The sequence below is a fragment of the Pyxicephalus adspersus genome, chromosome 4 (assembly GCF_032062135.1).
Source record: "Pyxicephalus adspersus chromosome 4, UCB_Pads_2.0, whole genome shotgun sequence".
NCBI lineage: Eukaryota > Metazoa > Chordata > Amphibia > Anura > Pyxicephalidae > Pyxicephalus > Pyxicephalus adspersus.
Window position 1 is genome coordinate 101,535,196 of NC_092861.1, and position 18,162 is coordinate 101,553,357.

The 18,162-nt window shown below is 39.3% G+C and overlaps 1 long non-coding RNA gene across 1 annotated transcript in view; it reads left to right on the top strand.

Moving 5' to 3' along the window:
- Positions 1-2,305: 2,305 nt before the first annotated feature.
- LOC140329086 (uncharacterized) overlaps positions 2,306-18,162 on the top strand; it is a 24,101-nt gene continuing 8,244 nt past the window's right edge. Inside the window, exon 1 of the long non-coding RNA XR_011920417.1 lies at positions 2,306-2,496. This is a non-coding gene — a long non-coding RNA (uncharacterized lncRNA). The remainder of the gene's footprint in view (positions 2,497-18,162) is intronic.

Genomic DNA, 18,162 nt, shown 5'->3' on the forward strand with positions numbered 1-18,162 from the left:
CTATGCACTACCCAAAATTCAAAAAAATGCAGTACGTCCATCAGGATGTCCAACCATTTCTGGTATCGGATCCCTAACGGCGAATGCCAGTGAACTAATAGATACATACACCTGCCCTCTAGTCACAAAGCTACCTTCATATCTTCAGGAAACAATTGATGTACTACAACTTACACAAAACATGATAGTTCCCAAGGATACTCTGATTGTAACGATTGATGTAGAGTGCCTTTATAAAAGTATACCACACTTATTGGGTATACATACCATAGCAGAATGTCCTAAAAGAGAATATCCCTCAGCTAAACCCCAGAATGATTTTGTTATATCCCTACTGACCTTCATACTCAATAAAAACACTTTTACCTTTGATGGGAAGATCTACCTTCAAAAACAGGGCGTTGTGATGGGTACGAAATGTGCACCATCATACGCCAAATTGTATCTGGGAGAATGGGAAAAAAATCTATTCTCTGACCCCTATATGAATAAATATATTAAATTTATCTCAACTTGGAAACGCTACATTGATGATGTGGTAATGTTTTGGACAGGCTCAGAATCCCTACCGCTAGAACTTTTTGAATTTATACAATCAAATGAATTCAACTTAAAATTTACCCTGGACTTCAGCAAAATTCAACTACCATTCCTAGATTTTTTTATCAGAATTGACAGCAACAACACAGTTACAACAACACTTTTTAGGAAACCAACGGCGGGGAATACAATCTTACATACGCAAAGCGAACACCCCAGACCTTTGATTGAAAACATACCTTTCAGCCAATACCTGAGGCTAAAAAAAACTGTAGTAATAAATCAGACTTTAAACAGGAAGCAAAATTACTACAAGAAAGGTTATTGCTCGGAGGCTGCTCTATAACCCTACTCAAAAGATCTTTTAAGAGATCCTTAAACTATGAAAGAAAAGATCTTCCAATAAAAAAACAACATACCGAGACTCCAAACACAGTGAGATTAATCACCACATACAATCAAGACCACAAACTAATAACGAATACTCTTGCCCAGAATTGGCATATTCTTTTAGCTGACCTCAAAGTCAGCAAATTTCTTAGTAACAAACCACAAATTACATATACAAAATCAAAATCTCTCAAAGATCATCTTACCTCTAGTCATTATCAACCAAACCCTCAAGCTGATCCTACGGATATCCCAATTACTAAAGGCACCTTCAAATGTGGACACTGCAGTCAATGCATGTGGATCCATGAATCATGCACAATCACTCCACCAATTGGTAATAACCATAGACCTAATACATATATTGACTGCAACACAAAAGGCGTAATCTACATGATCACCTGCATCTGCAGCTTCTTCTATATAGGAAAAACAATACAACCTCTTAAAAAGAGGATCTACGAACATATACATTCCATAGAAGTGGGCAAAATAATTACACCTGTATGCCATCATGTAGGCACTAAACACCAGTACAATCCAAAAGTTCTAAACTTCTTTGGTCTCGAACACATACTCTCTGATTCTAGAGGAGGCCACCTTGATAAAAAAACTTCTACAGGTAGAAACCAAGTGGAGTAACAATCTCAAAGCTACCTACTTCTGGGCCTAAACAAAGCAGTAGGCTTCAAATCCTTTCTCTAATTCTAATATGCCCCTGATTTTAGGTCCTTCTTACCTATACACTATATATCATATCATATATATCATAAAGTTCATTCACCACAAACTTACCAATACTTTCTACTTTTTATTACCACATTGACCCTTTGTACCTCTTTCATATATCCCTATAGATACAAGCTTAACATTTCTCTAGTTTTTGTATATATATAATATTTATACCTAAAACCTCCATGATTGGTTGTTTTAAATTGTAATAATGTAATGTATAAAGGATTGTAAGCTTCAAATTTCTCTAGATTTTGTATATGTATATTATTCATACCTAAAACCTCTATGATTGGTTGTTCTATAACCCCATACACTCTAGGTCCTTGCATCTGTGGTCAATTCCCTCTTGGAAACCCCTTGGCTGCCTGTGGGACTTGCAGGGGACTGAGGTGCCACTGCTATATGGCGCTTCGGCTGATGTACAGCACACGCTGCGCTGGCCATCCCGTCCCCTGTATGATCCGCCCTATGTCAGGGCGGATCACCCAATCAGGTTGAAGGGGGTGGATACACTTGTTCCGCCTCCTTCTCCGGCATTGTGGAGTCCCGCTGACATCACGGGGATTCTCCTGCTGGTGTGAGGAGGGGCTGGATTGCCGCGTACAGCAAGGGCGCACTCTCCCCTCCTCCCTGGTGCTCTTAAGACGCTATCTCAGGCGCCCACAGTAATAGAACAGCCCTGCGGGCTGATGCTTTTTCATCCCCCTACTGCTTATTCCTGCAAATAGACCTACTAGACTGATACCTTTCAGGGTTAACCCCCTAGTAAAGGCTGCTGCATTTTCCAACCTGGAACACCCTGGATTACCCTTAATACTTACAAAGAGAAAGGTAAACTCTTATTAAACTTTTGTAATACCATGGATATATTTATAAATATACATATTATTAAATACTTTTATATACTAAGTCTCTTATACTTACCTATCTTTAGGAAGACACTTTCCCATCTGATTTACTACACTACTACCAAGAGATTTGATCTATCATATCCAGATTCAAACAGTTTGACCTTGACAAGTGACTTGTAACTCGTATCCAAAAGGTAAACCCTCATTTACCTTAAAATCTCAAATTGACCTCTATAGATTTATTATATCTACAAATAGACTTTGAATGATTTAATTTATAGAAGGGTTCTCTCTTTCAACTCACAGTTCTAAGGAAGGGACCCTTCTCCTCATCTATTTATTACATTGGTCAACGGATGCAGGGACTAACCTTCACCGCACCCATGAAATATTTGTAAATTGTGCTAAAACCTCTAACAGAGTATAGATTACTACTTCAAACCTTAGGTATGTATTCCTTCACCTATTGCTATCCTTTGAAAATACCCCCCCTTTCATATATATATACCTAATCATACTCTATAATTCATAATCAGCATTATCATCAGCAGCAACTACATATATACACCCTCCTACCCTGTGGGGCCCTGTGGGGCATGTTCCTAACTTTGGGTACATGAGTAACAATATTACTTTATATCCATATATGCTTCTTTGTTTAGACATTAGCATTTTATGCCTCTTTAAATACTGTCTGAATTAATTATTTTGAACGAATCACTCAGAACTTACTTACAAATCATTGTTTAACATTTTGTGTCCCAAGTATGCCTGTATATCATGCTACAACTGTATTTAATTTATGATGTATTTATTTGGATTTACTGTCTGAAAATGCCTTTAATTATGCCACCCTTGACCTATTACATTTCTATACACAACAGACCGATAAGCACGCACTACTATCTATACCTGAGAAAGCCCTTCGTGTCGAAACGCGTCAGATCACTGCATGCCACGGCACAGCTTTTTGAACAGTTTTATGGTTATGTATAATACTTTATGACAAAATCCATACTATATAGTATGTATAACTACTCTGTGCTGTGAAAAAGTAACAGGACAGAGACAAAAACAATATATGTTTATGTGTATTTGATGGCTTATGTACTGATTAATCAATCAATACACTTCACTTTTTGCAACCCATGAAAAACCCATGAGCCTCAAATTTCTTTCTTTCCCCTTTTAAACCCCATTTCTTGGGATCTACTGCTCCCACTGATCCATAGGAAAAAACAGCATACGTTTATACTGCTATATAGTGATTTCCCTTTCCAACTCATTTTGCTACTTTTTCAAATAAGGTGGGACATAGTTTTCTACGGGATCCACCAACAATGCATATATCCGTCTAAATCCTCCTACTTCTATACATAACTTCTTGAATCCTGTAGGAGGTTGAATATAGTAACTGTAGGGCTTACAATTCTGTAAGAAGTGGAATAGCTGATTAGTATTAGGAGTTGCCTAATATTGGGTACAGAGGGGATCTTCTCGATAGAACCCAAGATCTCTGGAAAAAACAATAGCAAAGTTTCCAAGTTGGACCAAAAATTGGATGATTTTTAAAATCAGCCCTTCCAACACTAGAAAGCCAAGGCAAAATATTTAACTATAGAATGTTTGTCCTAAGGTAATCAATTGTTTATAGTCTCCATGATGACACCAATCAATTACCCTTATCGACAGAGATGTCACATAGTACAAATAGAAATTTGGTATCCCCAGTTCTCCTTTTTCTCTGGGTAGAAACAAAAGCTTCTTACCTAATTGTGGTCTACTCCCCCTCCCCTACACGCAAATTAAAAAATTACAAAGTAAAACTGGGGAAAAACAGACACAGGTACTTCTATAGGAAGTGCTTGGAATAAATATAAAAATGTAGGCAGTTTTTTTTATAATTTATACTCTTCAAACCCATGAGAAAGTGCCCTTAACCCATTTCTTAATTCTTTCTTCAGTTTGGACAATAGCGGTATATAAATTATGTGAAAAATGTATGTTATATTCAATTACCTTCTCTGTCCACTTGAAAGAATATAATTGAGACAAATTATTGAGAACTATTAGGCCCAGAGACATATTTAGGGCTTCCGATTTAGAATTAATTTTATAGTTGCATAAGGCCCCATACCCTTTCAATTCTCTTAGCTAAGGTTCTACTGACAATATAAATATCTAAGGAGATAGCAGGTGTTCTTGTCTTGTTCTATTTAAAAAAATAAAAGATTCAGACATATAACCATTTATGATTACCTTAGATGAGGGGCAACAGTACACCGCCATAATCCATAATAACATTTTTGTTTCCAACCCAATATATTTCAGGGTATGCTTCAAGAACAACAAATTCACCCTATCAAATGCTTTTTTAGCATCTGTTGATAACAAAAGAGCAGATATTTTCTCTCTCTTCCCAGCCTGAACCCAATTGATAACCCTAATTATGTTATCCCTTGCTTCACGTGAGGAAACAAATCCATCCTGTTCTAAATAGATCAGTTTAACCTCCTGAGCGTTACACTGAGGTCTAGATTTCTGTACCAAAAGTGATCCACTGTTTTTCATGAAATTTTTTTTTTAAATTGTAGACCTGTAGAATACGAAAACGACGCTGGATGAGCACAGGGGGACCAGGTAAGTATGAATGGGAAAAATCTCGGGGTTAACCATCCTAGCCGTTTTTTTTTGCCCGAACGAAGGTTGGGCTTAACGACTAGGTGGTTAATGAAAAAGGGTTGTAATCTATTAGCCAAAATTTTAGTAAATATTTTCAAATCTTGAAAAAATTAGATTTTTCCCCTCCTTAAATATAACTGTAATATTAGCCTTTGGGGAGTCCCTTAGGAACTGTGCTCCCTCGGCCAAAGCATTTAATGGCTCTATAAAGCAAGGTCCCAAAACTTTAAAAAAGGGTTTATGATAAATCAACAAATAGCCATCCGGCCCAGGCGCCTTACCAAATGATGAATTCTTTTTTTTAAATATATTTTTATTGAGGTTAAGCAGTGGAAAAACATAATACAAACAAATTTTTCAACCAACAGAAAAAACAAATGTTATAACATTTTCAATAACAGTTGAGACACTGTACATGTTTTTACAATATACCAATTGAAGGAATAGGTCAGGACACTTTAATATAACATACAACAATTATACAATGTCAGTAGTGCAAACAGTAGACACAAAAAGCATTCACATAACAATAGGGGGATCGTTTGTTAGCTCTCTTTTAAGCTACCATGTAGTGTGACGAAAACAGTTATATAATTTTGTTTTGTTAGCTGTGTTTAGTGTGTCATTAAAACTTTCCTATGTTTCAAAGAAAATTTGAGTTTTAGATTCTTTGTGCAAAGAAGCCTCCATCCATTCCATTCTGAATAATTCTTGTAATTTAGTCATAACGAGATGCATCGTTGGGGAGTGGATTCTAACCAGCAATGAAGAATGGTTTTCTTAGCAATAGCTGAAAGTATTAGTGCTAATCATTTGGTGCCCCTGGTAAACCGGACACCTCGCAGTCCAAAAACTACCCTTTCTGGTGTGAATGGTATGTAATTCAGCAAATATCTGTGGACATATTGTACCAGTTGCCTCCAGAATTGTTTAATAATTAGACATTCCCAGAAATTATATTAAAATTATATATTAGAAATTATAATAAAGTGCACCTGGGCTCCACATTTAAAACATGTACTCCCATCTGAGGGACCCATATAATGGGTTCTCTGAGCTGAAATAAAATTTCTATGGAAAAGCTGAAAAAACATTTCCCGGTATTAGACTGCCGGAATAGCCTTCCTGGATAATCTGTACATCTGTAAATTTTTTGAAACAGGTAGACTAGGATAATTAGGTGTAAATTCAGTATTTCCTGAAAAGGGGATATACAATGAAGTGTAAGCATTAGGAAATTCAGTTTTCCGTAAAAAGTGCCAAAGTTGCCACTGAGAATAAATTAAAGGGTTTATTTGTATCCCCTCCAGCAAGAGTTCTTTATGGGTGTTGTGAGATCGCCAGTAGCAACAGGGGGTGTTTCAAACAGGAAACAGGGCCAGCAGGTTATCTGTGCAACAAGGGTTTTTATTCACTAATACTATTTACACACAAAAACAGGCAAAATAAAAAAAAACAGCAAAAATAAAGCCTGGCCACTTGGCCTCTAACGCACTGTTAGATCTTTTACTAACAATCCAAGACCCTTTACTAAGAATCCAGCCCATCCTAGTGCTGTGCAGGGCACTAAGGCCCTAGCCATACAGCTTTTTCAACAAAGTCTGTGTCTTTACTCACAGTTCACCTTGGACCTCCTCCCAGCTCACCAGCCAAGAGAGAGAGACAGGAATAAGCAGGCTGGAAGTTTATATCCCCAGCTTAATTTGCAGAATGCATTTCAGCTGAGACAGTTACACCTGATCATACCTAGGTCTCTTTAGCTCCCCCACCTGGCCAAGAAGCTCATTGTCATTCAGCCTGGTACTTCAACCCCACCGTCAGAATAAAAGGAAAACTGTCTTATTTAGAAAGCTAATTTGTGCAGGATTCTAGGGGCGGTTCCTCCTAGGGGGTGTGGCTTGAGCATGGGGCCGGAAAGCCACAAATAAACGAGAGCTCCATGCGCCCTCCAAGCCAGCACAGCACCGCATACTTGGCTGTCAATATTCCTAGGTATACTCTCTTTCGTAAAGACAGAGTCAAACGTAAGGGTGGTGTTGTCTGTCTGTATGTGAGAAGTGATCTAAAAGTGAATATAAAAGAAGAAATTGCAGATGAAACAAGTGATGAGGTTGAAGCATTATGGGTGGAGTTGAATGTGAGGTTGAATAGCACACAAATAATCATTGGAGTCTGCTATAGGCCCCCCAGTGCTAGTGAAGAAATAAAAAGTCAACTACTAACACAGATAAAAAAGCAAAAACATATCTATAATTTATCTGGTAAAAATCCAGTAGATGTAGGCCTATATTCTAGCCCAATTGCCAACCCTAAGATTAATCAAAGTATAAAATAAAAGAGAAAGTAGGGTTTCCCAAGGCAAATTATTTCAATTGGTATTTATAATGAAGTCAAGTATTGCAGTTCAATAGATTCATACAGTTTGGTATGACCTCAAACTTGAGTTTTGGTCAATACCAATTTGGCCCTAAAGGGGCACTAGACATTCGACTTCTAACCAAAATCTACAAATACTTGGTACTTATATCTTATACGTAAATCAAAAATACCCGACGCGTTTCCCCCGCTATGGGCTTCTTCAGGGGTGTTGTACATATAACACAGGTGTACAGAAGCTATTTGCCATGTCTATATATATATCTATATATGTAGCATAAAAATATATTCAATAGGTACAGGTAATAACAATGTTGCTAAGTACATAATAAAAAATGGAGGAGGTATAAAGATAATCTGTCAAAGAATATTGAATAATAATCATTTTTATAGCACAAGACAAACATTTGAAGTGTCAGTAACTCAAGGTACCAGATGTATCCATGTATATAAATAAAAATACAATAGCCTTAGTACATGTATCAAATATTCACAATCAAACATAGTGTGTGTGAGAGTATGATAGCTAGTAAAGGATACATAAGAGCCAATAAGAGGGTTCAAGTAGACTTTCTTAGTAATAATAACTTCTTGGAAATAATTGGGACCTTTGCATATCTCTCATTAAAGTAATATCCAAATTATAAGGGGTTTCATTTAAGTTCTGCCACAATAAGTTGTTAGGGTATTAGTTTGGGAAATACATTTGTAATTATTAATACAGTGAAACATAGTGGCATAGAAGGAGAAAGAGAAGGCAGAAAACAAAATATTCACTTACATATTCCTTAGCTAGAAAATCCAATTTGGTTTTGGATCAAATCAAGACAGGTACTTGGGTGGTCCAATGAGAAATGGAAAAGTTTCTTATTCCTAAGAGTAGGACATTGTGCAAACCCAAGTGGGAGGAAGGGTTTTTTGATGTGTGGTAAATAAGGATTGTATACATACATGATTATGCTAAGTTTGAAAGTAGTTAAAAAGTACCAAATATAGATTGTTTATAAAGATTGTGATCAAAAAGCAAACATAGTGGGTGTTACCTTAGGTTATTTTCTCATCCGAAATGACTGCAGTATATCTGTATAACCACGTTGTGTTACCAACGGGTGGCAGGGGGAATCATTGCAACATTGTTATTACCTGTCCTTTTTGAATATATTTTTTGCTATATATATATATAGACACGGCAAATGAACTTCTGTACACCTGTGTTATACGTACAACACCCCTGAAAAAGCCCATAGCGGGCGAAACGCGTCGGGTATTTTTGATTTACGTATAAGATATAAGTACCAAGTATTTGTAGATTTTGGTTAGAAGTCGAATGTCTAGTGCCCCTTTAGGGCCAAATTGGTATTGACCAAAACTCAAGTTTGAGGTCATACCAAACTGTATGAATCTATTGAACTGCAATACTTGACTTCATTATAAATACAAATTGAAATAATTTGCCTTGGGAAACCCTACTTTCTCTTTTATTTTATACTTTTACCAGCACAGATAGAAAAAGCAGCAAAAAGTGGAAGTTTTTTTAATCATGGGAGATTTCAACTACCCTGACATTGACTGGAGTATTGGCACTACAGGAACAGCAAGAGGACATTTGTGAATTTAATAAAAGATAATTTTATGGTACAGTTTATAGAAGGAACAACTAGAAATGATACTCTGTTGGACCTAGTTCTTTCTAACAATGCAGAGCTTATAACAAATGTACAAATAAAAGAGAATCTGGGTAGAAGTGACCATATTATGATTTCATTTAATGTAAGCTGTAAACAGGAAGCAAAAACGGGAAAGATAAAAACATTTAATTTTAAGAGAGCAAATTTTCTATTATTAGGGTGGCTCTCTGTGACTTGGACTGGGAGACAATATTGTCCCCAAAGAACACACAACAGGAATGGGAATGTTTCAAGTCTGTTCTACAAAAGCAAACTAAAAAATATATTCCAATGGATAATAAATTTAAGAGGCTAAAATTAAAACATATGTGGCTCACAGCTGATGTTAAAAAATCCATAAGGAACAAGAAAAGGGCATTTCAAAAATATAAAAATAAAGGATCACCTTCATCATTTGAAACCTTTAAAGAATATAATAAAGGATGTAAAAAGGAGATAAAATGTGCAAAACTTTCAAAAAATTTCAAATATATTAATAGCACAAAGATCAGATCTGAGCATGTAGGCCCCTTAAAGGATGTCGCTGGGTTGGTAACTGGGGATAAAGACAAGGCAGATTTACTAAACGCAATGTCACTGCCTTAAATGAGTCACAATGGCTCAGAATTGATATGATAGAGAAACAGCTAGAAGGTTGACAAAGCACCAGGACCTGATGGAATACATACACGTGTCCTCAAAGAGCTGAGCTCTGTTATTTCAAAGCCATTATTCCTAATTTTTAGAGACTCTTTAGTCAATGGCAAGGTACCGATGGATTGGCATAAGGCCAATGTGGTTCCTATCTTCAAAAAGGGAGCAAAGTCATTACCAGGTAACTACAGACTCGTTAGTTTAAAGTCCATAGTTGGAAAGGTCCTGGAGAGTTTGATAAAGAACCACATAGAGGAGTTTCTGCTAGAAAATAATTTTATAAGTGATAGAATGGCTTCAAGAAAGACAGAAGTTGTCAAACAAATTTACTTTCTTTTTATAAGGAAGTAAGTAAACAGGTAGACAGTGGAATAGCAGTTGATATGGGAAGGTTGATTCATCAAGCAAAATCGAAAGCTCACTCGTGCATTCGTATTCTGCGATCCAAAATCGCAAGCCTTTGATCAATTTATCAACCAAATTTTAGGCGCTGGTGTATTTGCGCATTAAAAGTCACTGTTCCCCTAAAAAATAAATCTTTCTTTTGGCACACATCTTTCACTTAGACCTAAATAAAAATCTTTGGGCTGTTCAAATGTTTTAAACATTATTATTAGCTGAGAAATAAGCATATTTTTACATGACCTAATATTTTCAGGCTTAGAAAGAGTTAACTGATTTCAGCTCTTTACAGAGGCGCCTACCTAAGCGCATCCGATGCCAGACCCAGGGATCCGCCTGGTAAGAAATTCCAGCGGGCTCTGGCGGGCAAATCCTTGCTTTTGCCAGCGAACTAGATTTTTTCCACCAATGTCCAAAGCACACACGCAAGTTCTTGCTTGCTTCTGTAGATATATATGTATATATACATGTATGTATGTGTATGTTTTTATATATATATATATATATATATATACACACACACACATTGTGTTTGTGGCCATATTGTTTCATTTCAATTATCAAAAAAATTGCATATTGGTTTGTTAAATATTTTTGGAATGCAATATTTTTTGGCCACTTTTTAAATAATTAGGCTTTTTATGCAAGTGTGGGTGTATTTGTGTTTTTTGGTTTATTTTGTCATGCAAATTTAGTGGCATCTGTGTGTTCTCTATATTTTATATTTCAATATGTTTATTAAAGTTTTTAAGTTTTACAAACACAGATAAAACAATTATAACAAGAATCGAACAGACAGCAAAAACACTTTACATAGGCTCAGACAAAACATATATCATGTATTGCTAACAATGTCCAAACAATATTATTTAGTACATCCAGGTATACAGTGAGTAGAACACAACCAAGTAACAGATAAATATATACCGGAGAAATAAAAAGCCATATGTAAGCCGTGTTTGGACCGCATGGGAATTAAGCGCGTGTCCTGTCCGTGCAACCAGACAAAGAGAAAGAAAAAACTAAAAGGAAAAACCACACGGGGGAGGGGAAAAGAAAGGTGGAGGAAATTTAATAGGCGAACTTGACTATTTCACCATACCCAAAAGTAAAACAACATAGGCTCTTGGCTATATGTTATGAAACAAGATCCAGGGCTCCCATATGTCGTCAAATTTTTCCATAGAGTTCTTTAGGGGATGAGTTAGCCTGTCATTGACCATAATCCAGTTCAATTTGGAGAAAATGGGATCGAGAGATATCGAGGGTGACCTCCATGCTTTAGCAAGTGAAATTCTGCCCGCCAGTAAGATCAATCTAATCAGTTTCATCATGGGTCTAGGAAGGGACACCGCAAGTTTGCTAAACAGGGCGGCTTCCACGGAACTACGAATCTCCTGCTGTGTAATTCTGGAGATCAGGCTAAATACCTCGTCCCAAAATGCCCTGGCAATTGGACATGACCACCAGATATGTAGCATTGAGCCCCTAGAATCACAGCCTCGGAAACATAAGGGAGAGGCTGACGGGAACATTTTCGCTATTCTAGCAGGGGTGAGATACCATCTAAGTGCTACTTTGTAGTTGGCTTCCACCACAGCAGAGTTCAAAGAGACCATGGAAAGGGAATACACCATATCCCACCATTCTTCCAAATCCCATGTGGTACCCAGTTCAGAATACCACTCCAGCATATACTTCAGTTTGCTGGCCGGGGCAGCTAAGGCTGAGTAAATCAAATGTAGAAATCACGTGCTTTCAAATGTAGAGGAGCGCATGGGTCTCGGGGCCTCTCCAATTATGTTGATGAATGAATGCAATTGTCTGTAGCGGAAATGTTCCGTTGGGGGAATTTCAAATTTACTGGTCAAATATTCCCATGTGAACACTGCGCGAACATCTATCAGATCTTTCACCCTTCTAAAACCCTTGGAAATTCACCACGTGAAGTGCGCTGGACATTGGCCCGGCGGGAAATCCGGGTTATTCCAGAGAGGGGTTAGAGGTTTATGATATGAGGTTAATTTTGGGTGATACCTGAATTTATCCCATAGATGAATGGAGTGAGACAGGGCTGGGCATTTCAAAGTTCCTCTCGTAGTTTTCCTGCGCCACATAAGAGATTCTATGGAGCCCCAAAAAAAGTCCCCGTTCTCTATCTCAACCCATTGAGGTCGGGTTCCATGTAAAGTGCTCAACGAGGCTTGCGCCACTTGTGCTGCCACATAGTAGTATTTCAGGTGTGGAACCCCCAAGCCCCCCATGCGCTTAGGGGTATATAAGGTATGTTTACGAATTCTGGCCTTTTTCCCTGCCCAGATGAATCTCAGTACTCTAGACTGGAGGAGTTCAAGCTCCTTCATGGAACCTGAATCGGCAGAGTATGAAACAGATAAAGTAGTCTAGGGAGTAAGTTCATTTTGATGGCTGCAATCCGCCCCAGCCACGATGGTGGGGAGGAGGACCACCTTTGAATGTCCCCATGGAGTTTTTTGAACAAGGGTCTATAATTAGCCCTATAAAGACCATGGTAGGTGGGAGTCAACTGAATGCCCAGATATTGAAGGGAATTCATTAGCCAGGTGAAATCAAATTTCTCCCTAATCCCTGTCAGTTTCTCAGTGGGAATATTTATGTTGAGGGCCTGAGACTTAGCTTTATTTATCTTTAGGCCTGAGCATAGAGAGAAATCATCTAAAAGCTTCATTAGGTTTGGCAACCTCGTAATTGGGGAGGTGACAAACATCAAAATATCATCAGCAAAGAGGGCGCATTTGTGTTCAGCCTGATTACATTTAATCCCTTTAATGTTAGGATTCCTTTGTATTGCGATCGCTAGGAGCTCAATTGCTAGTGCAAACAGGATTGGCGAGAGCGGACATCCCTGTCTGGTCCCCCTGTTAATCAGGATAGCTTTAGAAAGAAATCCCCCTTGCAATATTTTCCCTGCAGGGGAGTCATACAGAGCCAGTAGCAGATTAGTAAAGTGGGCCCCAAAATCCATCTCAGAGAGAACCTGAAATAAGTATCTCCATGATATGCTATCAAATGCCTTTTGAAGGTCAAGGGGGAACAACATAGCCTGGCGTGGGAGTCCCCCATCCCAGTTGGAGTTTACCACTGAAATAAGATCAATTGCCCTTCTCGTTTGATCTGGGGCCTGCCTGTGTTGCATAAAGCCCACCTGGTCCGGATGGATATTGACCCCCAAAAAGGGGCCCAGTCGGATTTACATGATCTTCGTCAAAATTTTAAGGTCACCGTTAATCAAAGAGATGGGCCTGTAATTGGCCACTTCAGATACATCCTTGCCCGGTTTAGGGATTACACTAATAAATGCTCCATTGGCGTCCCCCCATAAAGAGTTTCCCTCCCTCAAATAGTTAAAATATGCCACCAAATGCGGCGCCAATACAGGGCTGAATGTTTTGTAGTACAAATTAGAGAAACCATCCGGGCCCGGTGAGCTTCCCAACTTAAGGAATCTAAGGACCCCGTTCAAATCCTCAATTGTAAACGGGCGTTCCAGGATTTCCTTATGTTTAGGATGCAGTTTGACAAGCTTACTGAGAAACCCTTCAATTCCCACTCTGAAGATTGAGTCCTCGGAGCTATATAAGTGACCATAAAAGTCCTCAAAGGCTGCCAAAATTTTTTCTGGGTTTTGCGATAGCCTAATATCTTTAACCTTAATTTTAGGGAGCGCATGAATCTATGGTCTAGGGTTAAGCTTATTAACCAATAGACTTCCCGGTTTGTCACTCCAAAGGTAAAATTTGTGAGCTGCCCAGCGAATCGATTTTTCTGCCCTAGTAGTGAGAATCAAGTTAAGTTCCGTGCGTTTGGCCTCCAGGTGGGACTTCAGTACCGACTGGGGGTCATTCTTGTGTTGCATCTGTAAACGGTGGTATTCTTGAAGGCGCGTGTCAATAAGTTTGTTGTGGGCCCTCTTACGTGACTCCCCCATTTTAATCAACTCCCCCTGAATGTACGCTTTATGAGCTTCCCAATTAATAGCTGGGGATGTATCGCTCGCAACATTAATCTGAAAGTAACTACTTAACAAAGATTCTATCTCCCCTTTTACTATTGTGTCTGAAACTAAGCTTTCATTGAATCTCCAGCGGAAACCTGCTTGGGGCCGGTTAAAGCCTGCTAGATACAATGCTAAGGGGTCATGATCGGACCAGGGAGTTGACAATATCCGGGCTCCAAGTAAGTTGGGAAGCATATGAGACTGGACAAACTTATGATCTATACAGGAGTACTGATCATGAGCAGCTGAAAAATGGGTATAGTCCCTGGCGGATGGATTCATTTCCCGCCAGCTATCAACGACATCATATTTTCATAGCAAAAGAGAAAGACCATGACTGTTCTTTGGAGGGTCCCTATATCTGCTTAATTTAGATTTGTCTAAAATATGGTCCAGAGCCAAATTGGAGTCACCCAACAGGATTAGGGATCCCTTCATTTTAGACCAGACCTCTCCTAGGAGGGCGTGAAAAAATGCCAATTGGCCTTCATTGGGCGCGTAGTAAGACACAACCGTGATGAGCTGTAGACCCACATATCCCATCACTACTAGATACCTGCCCCCTGGGTCCCTAAAGACCTCTTGGGGAGCAAAATTCAAGGTCTTTCGAAAACACAAAAGAACCCATTTTTTCTTATCTGAGTTGGCATTGTAAAAGATGGGCGGCCTCGGGGGGGCGGCCGCACCTCCCGTGCACCCAGGAGCTCCAACAAACTCCATCTCGTCAGGGAGAGTCCGAATGGGCCAGGCCAAATCAATATGGCCCGAACTAGATTCCCTGTTAGTTGAGGGCATGTGTAACCCCCCAAATCCCCCACCCCTCCAGAACATAAATGTAGAGGCATAAGGTCCCTACCATCAGAACTAAGCATAAAATTTAAAGCGCAACCTAAGCTAACCATATGCCTGATAATGGCTTGGCAGCCACTTAACAATTTCCATAAAGCACAATACAATGAGAAAAGAAAAAGAACAGAAAAAAAAACCAGTACCAATTGGGCCAGCAATACCAATGACCCCCCACTATAGGGCCATTTAGACAAACGCTGGGTTAGATACAAGACTGGGGCCTCCATTCAACCAAGACCAGTATAAAGTGCAGGGAAAAAAAAAAAACAGAATGTAACAAACTTTATACTGTAAGATTAGACTACAACCAACATTTAGGGCCCCCAGTGTTCCTCCAGCAGCATAGAATGATAAACTAATGCAGGGTAGCGTCCAGCACACATTTTCAAGTTGTCTTCTGAGGATGTTTCCCTGATGATTTACCCTTATGCCAGAGTGGGTACAAAGATGTGGACATTTCCCTGCCCGACATAGGCGGAGCTTCAACCCTCTGGATTAGGTCCAAATCCTTGGAGAGGAACTGTTCTTCTTCAGTAAAGGAGGAGAAAGAGAAACTTTTCCCTTGCAGTTGGAAGATCAATTTTAAAGGAAATGCCCATCTATATTTAATCTTGTGATCAATCAGCACTTGCAATAGGGGTTTAAGCGCCCTCCTGCATTGAATAGTAAATGGTGTTATATCAGAAAATATTTGTATCGGATGGCCTTCCATCTCAATATGATCCATTCCCCTGGTTACTTTATTAGGGCTTCCTTCGTAGAAAAGTAGTGAGGCTTGACAGTTACATCTCTGGGCGGGCCATCTTGCTTAAGCGCCATCAAAGCCCTGTGCGCCCTGTCAATTACAAGGTGTAACTCTGGTATGTCAGGTAAGAGCTCTTGTAGGAAACGCCGCACAGCCTCTGTAACATCTTTCACTGATTCAGGGAGACCCCTGATCCTGAAATTATTTCTGCGTGACCTGTTTTCCAAATCATCAAGCCTAAGCTGCAGATCCTCAATCCGATCATGTAAGACCGTTATTTCCTTGGAATTCTTGTTAACTTGCGTGACCGTTTCGTCCACTTTTTTCTCAAAAATATCAATTCTGGTGCCCAGATTCTGTAAATCTTGGCCCAGTTCGGATGTCATAGTCTCTGTAACTTTAGCCAACTCCTTTTGCAACAGGTCAGCCAGATTAAGGTACAGCCTATTGTCCGCCAGTGAGAGGTCCGAGGGGGGTGAAGCGGCTATGGGGTCCTGTGTCAGTCCCCTGAATCTGGAACCATTAGCCTGGGTTAGAGAATGTGAATCAAGAGGAGGCAAGTCCTCTCCTTGTGAAGACTGGAAGCCCTGCACTACAGCCAAGGGCAGAGCTGCGGGGGGGGGGGGGGGGGGGGGTTGTGACATATAGAAGCAGGGGGAATCCTGCATGGCATGGGTGCTAGCAGGTGAGGAGTGGGGAGAGCTTCCTTCCCACCCTTTGTCCACTGGTCCCCCTTCCCTACCTGGAGGAGAAACCTGCTCCCTCTCCAGCATTGCAGAGCCTGCAGCCACATGCTTGTCCCGGGGAGCCGCCATCTTGGAAGCCGGCCGCAGAGACTGAGAGCAGGGGTTGCCGGCTTTGATCTTCACCCCTGATTTTCCCATCATCGCCAGAGGAAGGGGAGAGGAGTCCAGAGCCTGTGCACCTTGAGTGTAGCGTGGCTGCCGAGAGCCGCTACTGTAGGAGTCGTCCAGGGATCCGGGGGGTGCCGAGCTGTCTAAATCACGTCCTGCATAGACGGCGGCGCATGTGCACTCCATGTTCTCTATATTTTAATGTGACCTTTTAGCAAATAGGTTAATTTTGAATGAAGTTTTTGTCCAAATTTTGTATATTTTTTTTGTGGGGTTTGTTTTTGTGATCTCCTTTACAATGTCCCAGGACTTTCAATGACAAAATTCTATTATGCTTGTTTTTAAGCAGTTCCCTTCTATGATTAGTTTGACAGCACAATTGGCTTATTAAAACTCAGTGTGTTGTAACCACTATGTGCATGTGAACTGTTCTATTAGTTTAAAAAATTTCCAGAGAAGAATCCTCATTCCGGTAATTTTTTCTTTTTAGGTGTATATTTGTTTCATGTGCACTCATGTATGTACATACATGCATATATATCTGTATGTATGCATTTGTGTGTGTACATATACTTAGAAGAGTGAAATTATAGGAAGAAATAGGCAGAAATAGGCAATGAGGATTGTTTAGGACATATTGCCTAACATGATTCAAATTGAAAAGATTGCCTATTTCTTCCTATGATTTCTGATGTCATGGGCTTGGCTCCAAGCAACATTCATGGATGATATTGCTTCTGGTTAAAAGAGGAAACCCCGTTTATGTGCTTCCACTACCAAGCTGAGGTGAGTAAGTCAATATATAGTTGGGCAAGGTCTAACATGCAGTTTAAACTGCATAAACACCCTGAAAGGCTTGAAAAGCAAGAAACAATGTTTGGCTCAAAGTTTACAAACCAGCATGTTAGTCCATATTTCCAAAGAGAAACCTAACAGAAAATAAATGCAAAAAGTATATTAATATTATGAATATATATGAAACAAGATGCGCGTACCTTTGCGCAAAATATAAAAGCGGTTACATGCAGGTATTAATACTAGTGTTGATGTTCGAATTTGGGTTGTCCCTTTGTCCCTATATTCAACCCGAATATGGCTGTTCGAATTCGGATTGACCCGACCCGAAAAACACAGCAAAAATTCGGGATTCGAAAGCAAAAATTCGGAAATAAAAAAAAAAATTTAAAAAAAAAATAAAATTTTTTCTTAAACTAATTTATTTGTATGTGTTTTTATTTTATTCTTGTTCTTTTTTTTTTTTTTTTTACAGGTTATCCGACAATGACATTATAAATCATAATGTCATTGTGGGATTCCTGGACCGTGGGAGCTTTGCGGTCACAGCTAATTGAAAGCAGGTGCCTTCAGTTAGCTGTAACCG